The sequence below is a fragment of the Salvelinus fontinalis genome, chromosome 8 (assembly GCF_029448725.1).
Source record: "Salvelinus fontinalis isolate EN_2023a chromosome 8, ASM2944872v1, whole genome shotgun sequence".
Taxonomy (NCBI): domain Eukaryota; kingdom Metazoa; phylum Chordata; class Actinopteri; order Salmoniformes; family Salmonidae; genus Salvelinus; species Salvelinus fontinalis.
The window spans coordinates 2,850,402-2,856,704 of record NC_074672.1 but is presented as its reverse complement, the minus strand read 5'-3'; the positions used below and the strand labels follow the sequence as shown (position 1 = coordinate 2,856,704).

The window sequence follows — 6,303 nt, the reverse complement described above, 5'->3', positions numbered from 1 at the left end:
GTTGCTCACGTTCACAGATGTGTTATGGTCTGTTAGACTTGTCCTAACTCGCAGCCTCGCACCAAACCCAGGAGCTCAGGTCTGTGTCCGGGCTACCTTCACTTACTAGACTAGGACAGGTGACGTGTCTCACCTCAGGCATCTTAAACCTAATGACTAAATTCCAAATACCTTTCATTTTAATTAAGGTCCAATGCAGCTGTTTTTATCTCAGTATCAAATAATTTCTGGGTAACACTTAAGTACCTTACTGTGAATTGTTTCTTTGTTTTCAAATGAAATTGTCAAAATCTGTTATTGGCAGAGTGGTTTGGAACTGTCTTATTGGTCTATTAACTCATTTACTCAACTTCATCCCACCAAAACAGGCTGAAATTTCTGATGTTTTTTTTCAAACAGCTCTTGCATTAAAAGGGAATTATCATTTTCACAATTTCACAGTATTATGCCAACCTTAGTAGTGTGGAAATATATAAAACACAGGAAAAGCATATTTTTTAACTTAACTTGGCCTTTAAATACCGAATGGGACCATATCAACAGATTTTTAACCAGGCAAGAACAGAGAAACATAGGTGCTCACTGCACAGCATACACAATAATAATGTGTGACAAATATCTGTAAACATGGCTTCTGCTGCTATGTTGTAGGCTAGTTATGTGGATATTAATTGTGTACTTTGCTCAGATTAATAGAGGGTTCAATCCTAAATTGAATTGATGTATAAATTGATACTACAGACCTTGAGAACTATGCTTGCCAACTATCACACGTAATCGCCATACAGAGTATCAAGTAACCAATCAGAGCCAGCGATCAGTCATTTAATTAGCCATTTTCAGACGCTGACAAGATGCAGGTGATGTAACACCGGAGGTAACATGATTTTGGACGGTTCAAATCAAATCAAATTTTATTTTTCACATGTGCCGAATACAAAAAGTGTAGACCTTACCGTGAAATGCTTACTTACAAGTCCTTAACCAACAGTACAGTTCAAAAAGAGTTAAGAAAATATTTACCAAATATACTCAAGTAAAAAATAATCAAAAGTAACACAATAACATAATAATGAGGCCATGTGTGGAGGTACAGGTTAGAGGTAATTTGTACATGTAGGTAGGGGTGAAGTGACTATGCATAGATAAACAGCGAGTAGCAGCAGTGTACAAAACAAATGGGGGGGGGGGGGGGGGGTCAATGTATGACTCCAGTGGCCATTTGATTAACTGTTCAGCAGTCTTATGGCTTGGGGGCAGAAGCTGTTAAGGAGCCTTTTGGTCCTAGACTTGGCGCTCCGGTACCGCTTGTCGTGCGGTAGCAGACAGAAAAGTCTATGACTTGAGTGACTGGAGTCTCTGACAATTTTATGGGCTTTCCTCTGACACCGCTTATTATATAGGTCCTGGATTGCAGGAAGCTTGGCCCCAGTGATGTACTGGGCCGTACGCACTACCCTCTGTTGCGCCTTACGGTCAGATACCGAGCAGTTGCCATACCAGACGGTAATGCAACCGGGCAGGATGCTCTCGATGGTGCAGCTGTATAATTTTTTGAGGATCTGGCGACCCATGCCAAATCTTTTCAGTCTCCTGAGGGGGAAAATGTTTTGTCGTGCCCTCTTCACGACTGTCTTGCTGTGTTTGGACCATGATAGATCGTTGGTGACCCTGCTCCCTGCTCCACTACAGCCCCGTTGATGTTAGTGGGGGCCTGTTCAGCCCGTCTTTTCCTGTAGTCCAAACTCAGCTCCTTTGTCTTGCTCACATTGAGGGAGAGGTTGTTGTCCTGCCACCACACTGCCAGGTCCTCCCTATAGGCTGTCTCATCGTTGTCAGGCCTCCCAAACGTAATGATGGTGTTGGAGTCGTGTTTGGTCACACAGTCGTGGGTAAACAGGTAGTACAGGAGGGGACTAAGAATGCACCCCTGAGGGCACCCAGTGTTGAGGAACAGCGTGCCAGATGTGCTGTTGCCTACCCTTACCACCTGGGGGCGGCCCGTCAGGAAGTCCAGGATCCAGTTGCAGAGGGAGGTGTTTAGTCCCAGGGTCCTTAGCTTAGTGATGAGCTTTGTTGGCACTATAGTGTTGAAAGCTGAGCTGTAGTCTATGAACAGCATTCTCACATAGGTGTTCCTTTTGTCTAGGTGGGAAAGGGCAGTGTGTAGTGCGATTGCATCATCTGTGTATCTGTTGGGGTGGTATGCGAATTGGAGTGGGTCTAGGGTATCTGGCAGGATGCTGTTGATGTGAGCTATGACCTGCCTTTCAAAGCACTTCATGGCTACCGACGTGAGTGCTACGGGGCGGTAATCATTTAGGCAGGTTACCTTCTCTTCCTTGGGCACAGGGACTATGGTGGGCTGTTTGAAATATGTAGGTATTACAGATTCAGTCAGGGAGAGGTTGAAAATGTCAGTGAAGACCCTTGCCAGTTATCCGCGCATGCTTTGAGTACACAACCTGGTAATCCATCTGGCCCCCGGCTTTGTGAATGTTGACGTGTTTAAAGGTCTCGCTCACATCAGCTACATAGAGCGTTATCACACAGTCATCCAGAACAGCTGGTGCTCTTGTGCATGCTTCAGTGTTGCTTGCCTCGAAGCGAGCATAAAAGGCATTTTGCTCATCTGGTAGGCTCACGTCACTTGGCAACTCGCATCTGTGTTTCGCTTTGTAGTCCATAATAGTTGTCAGGCCCTGCCACATCCGACGTGCGTCAGAGCCGGTGTAGGAGGATTCAATCTTAATCCTGTATTGACGCTTTCCTTGTTTGATGGTTCGTCTGAGGGCATAACGGGATTTCTTATAGGCGTCCGGATTAGTGTACCGCTCCTTGAAAGCGGCAGCTCTAGCCTTTAGCTCGATGCGGATGTTGCCTGTAATCCATGGCTTCTGGTTGAGATATGTACAAACGGCCACTGTGGGGACAACGTCGTCGATGCCCTTATTGATGAAGCCGATGACTGAGGTGGTATACTCCTCAATGCCATTGGATGAATCCCGGAACATATTCCAGTCTGTGCTAGCAAAACAGTCCTGTAGCGTAGCATCCGCATCATCTGACCACTTCCGTATTGAAGCAAGTTACTGGTACTTCCTGCTTTAGTGTTTTCTTGTAAGCAGGAATCAGGAGGATAGATTTATGGTCAGATTAGCCAAATGGAGGGCAGCGGGGAGCTTTGTATTCATCTCTGTGTGTGGAGTAAAGGTGGTCTAGAGTTCTTTTTACTCTGGTTGCACATGGCAGGTCATCAATCTTATTTTCCAATGATTGCATGTTAGCAATTAGAATTGATGGCAGCGGGAGTTTACTCGCTCGCCTATGGATTCTCAAAAGGCAGCCCGATTAGCGTCCTCTTTTCCTCTGTCTTTTCTTCACGCAAATGACGGAGATCTAGGCCTGTTCCCCGGAGAGCAGTATATCTTTCTCGTCGGACACGTTAAAACTTCTTAAGGATCAGCGTTCCGTCAACGGGACAGTTGTAAATCATACAGCCACATGACGTTGGCCGAGTCTGACTCTCAGCCGAGTACCCCAACTCTCAGCCCAGATCCACTGTGCTAGCTGGGTATATATGCTAGTTATTTAGTTGTGGTCATCTGGCTTTAGTATTAACAAAAGTTTACTACAAATTCTAGCTAGCTAGCAATAACATTAGCGCATCTTGCTAATTAGCGTACATTAGCTACAGCAGGCACAAGACAAATAAGCTACTGCCACCTTGTGGCCTGGAGTATTTAAAAGAAGCAAATCGGAGGTAAATCTGTTCTATGTTAACAACAAAAATGAACTGCCGACACTGGGTATAGGTGCTAAGTACCTATCAGCAGACAGATTTCTCGGTGTGTCTGACCGTTAACAAAATCATTGTGGGCCCCCTGGAGGTTAAGGCTACTTTGCACGTGCCCTGCGTGCCCGTGAGATATTTGACCATGATTACTACAAGTTTAGATAAATGGCTATACTAATTTACCAATCTAAAAATGATTAGCTGACATGGCTAATTGAGTGACTAATAGTGACTGACAAAACAAGAGAAAAACTGCTGATGCACAACCAAATGTCGAACTTGCATCTTATGTATTCTACTATTTAAACTCTCAACAGTAAATTGAGACCACGACTGAGTTCCTTTTTGGTCGGAAGCAATCACTTATGTCACTTAAGACGAGCTGGCCCTGAATGGATTAGATGACCATCGTCCAGACATTCTGCGATGAGACATTACTACGATGAGACATTATTACTAATGGCTAGGATGCGGGGATTGAGCTCGGGCCGATTACATTATTATTTTTTTGTTGCCAAAATGTAACCTGCATATTTTTTGGGGGGGTGCTTTATTGGTAGTAAATGTAGCAATTATATATTACGAATTTATTTTTTTAATTTACTCAGATAATTGCAACCCATTCACAACCTCATGTGACCAAAATTTGGGTTGCGACCCACTAGTTGAGAATAGCTGATCTAATCTGTAAACAACCATCACCAACCGAAACCTGGTGGAAAGGGGTTTTAAGATGGTGCATTTGACCATATAGAGCCAAAACGCTGTAAATTAGTTTTGGGGATTCTGTTGCACATATTACCACCTGCAGCATTAATTACTGCTATAATTATTTTCAGTTGTTATCACATTTCTACACGTCATCTTTAGATTATACTTACTTATTGTACACTTAGTTGCCAGTTTATTAGGTATACCCATCTAGTACCCCCCTTTGCCTCCAGAACAGCCTGAATTCTCAGGGTTATGGAAGCGTTGCTCGATTCGTATCAAGGGGCCTAACGTTTGCCAGGAAAACATTCCCCACACCATTACACCCCTGCCACCAGCCTGTACTGTTGACACCAGCCAGGATGGGGCCATGGACTCATGTTGCTTACGTCAAATCCTGACTCTGCCATCAGCATGACACAACAGGAACCGGGATTCGTCGAACCAGGCAATGTTTTTCCACTCTTCAGTTGCCCAGTGTTCCCACTGGAGCTGCTTCTACTTGTTTTAAGCTGATAGGAGTGGAACCCAGTGTGGTAAGGGAATGCGGGAGTCGGGGGGTGGGATAGAAGGGGGGTTAAGGCGTCAGCATAATTCAATTCTTGGATGGGAAGAAGCGGGGTTTGGATGGGTGGCTATCAGGGATAACTGTGGATGGGGGTAACCAGGATATTTTTGTTTATTTTTGTTGCCTTGTCTCAAATCTGTTTTATTTTTAAATGTTCATTCTCTTTTACTTTTAAAACTGTTTTTGATGTATACATTTTGTTTAAATGTGTCAAAATCTTGTCTGTTGTAATTTTGTAAATAGCACATACACCAAAATGTACATTTGTATACATTTATACCTCTGCTCTAATAAAACATATTTGAAACAAAATGTATTATTCGAAACTTTCCAGGTTCTCATGGGGATTATTATTCTTTGCAGAAGAACCTGCTGTTGTTTATTTCTGTAACTTTTTACATTGCCATTTTTCTCTTTGGAACTGAAGCTGTTTTTTTTAATTATTATTCATGGTTGATTCCAGAACCTCTGATACACTATAACGTAATGCAAGGCGAAATCAGCACAAGAGTGCCACCTACCAACAAGATTCGCTAGTGCAAATCCAACTGCGCATGCGTAGGTAATTACCCATCATGCACCTTACGTGAAATAATGTTCGATTTGAACTGTAATATTTTCAAACTGGAATATATTTATACTATCTTAATATTCTGCGATGCATTCTTATGGCTGGACACGTTGAACAGGGCACAAGATTTGCTTCTGGGTGCCGAGATTATTTTTACCGTAATACGGAATGTCATGTCCTTGAATCCCTTACCAATTTTACTTTCTTCAAGGTAGTAAACTCTGGTTTCTCTTCAGATCGCATAAATCTTTCGCCTTTTACTAAAGATTTCCGTGGGGAGGAACATTATGAGTATCAACTAATTTTTTGATGCCCTGCTTTACGGCGGGGCTTCCTTTCTTTGTGAATGAAAATCATGACTTACTGATAGATTTATGTATTCCAGGTGGTGTTGTTCTGTTTCCTAAATGTCTGGATGATTTTCATCTAATTCAGTTGTTTTTAACTCTCGACTGAGACAACCTGGCCCAATTTGGGTTTCAATGCAAAACCAGTTGATATTCAGGACCAGCTCTTGCGTTTTTGGTGGCCCTAAACAGTATATTTTTTAGTGGCCCCCCTCTTCATGGCAAGAAAAATGTACGTTTTAAAGTTAATTTCCTGCAATTCTACACATTTTGCCATTGGGCATAAAGAACATGTTTGGCTGCATAGTAA

At 42.9% G+C, this 6,303-nt stretch overlaps 1 non-coding gene across 1 annotated transcript; it reads left to right on the top strand.

Moving 5' to 3' along the window:
- The first annotated feature begins 5,862 nt into the window (after nucleotides 1-5,862).
- LOC129861548 (U5 spliceosomal RNA) lies at nucleotides 5,863-5,978 on the top strand. Its single transcript, XR_008760620.1, has one exon. It is a non-coding gene; the product is annotated as a U5 spliceosomal RNA (small nuclear RNA).
- The last annotated feature ends 325 nt before the right edge of the window (nucleotides 5,979-6,303 follow it).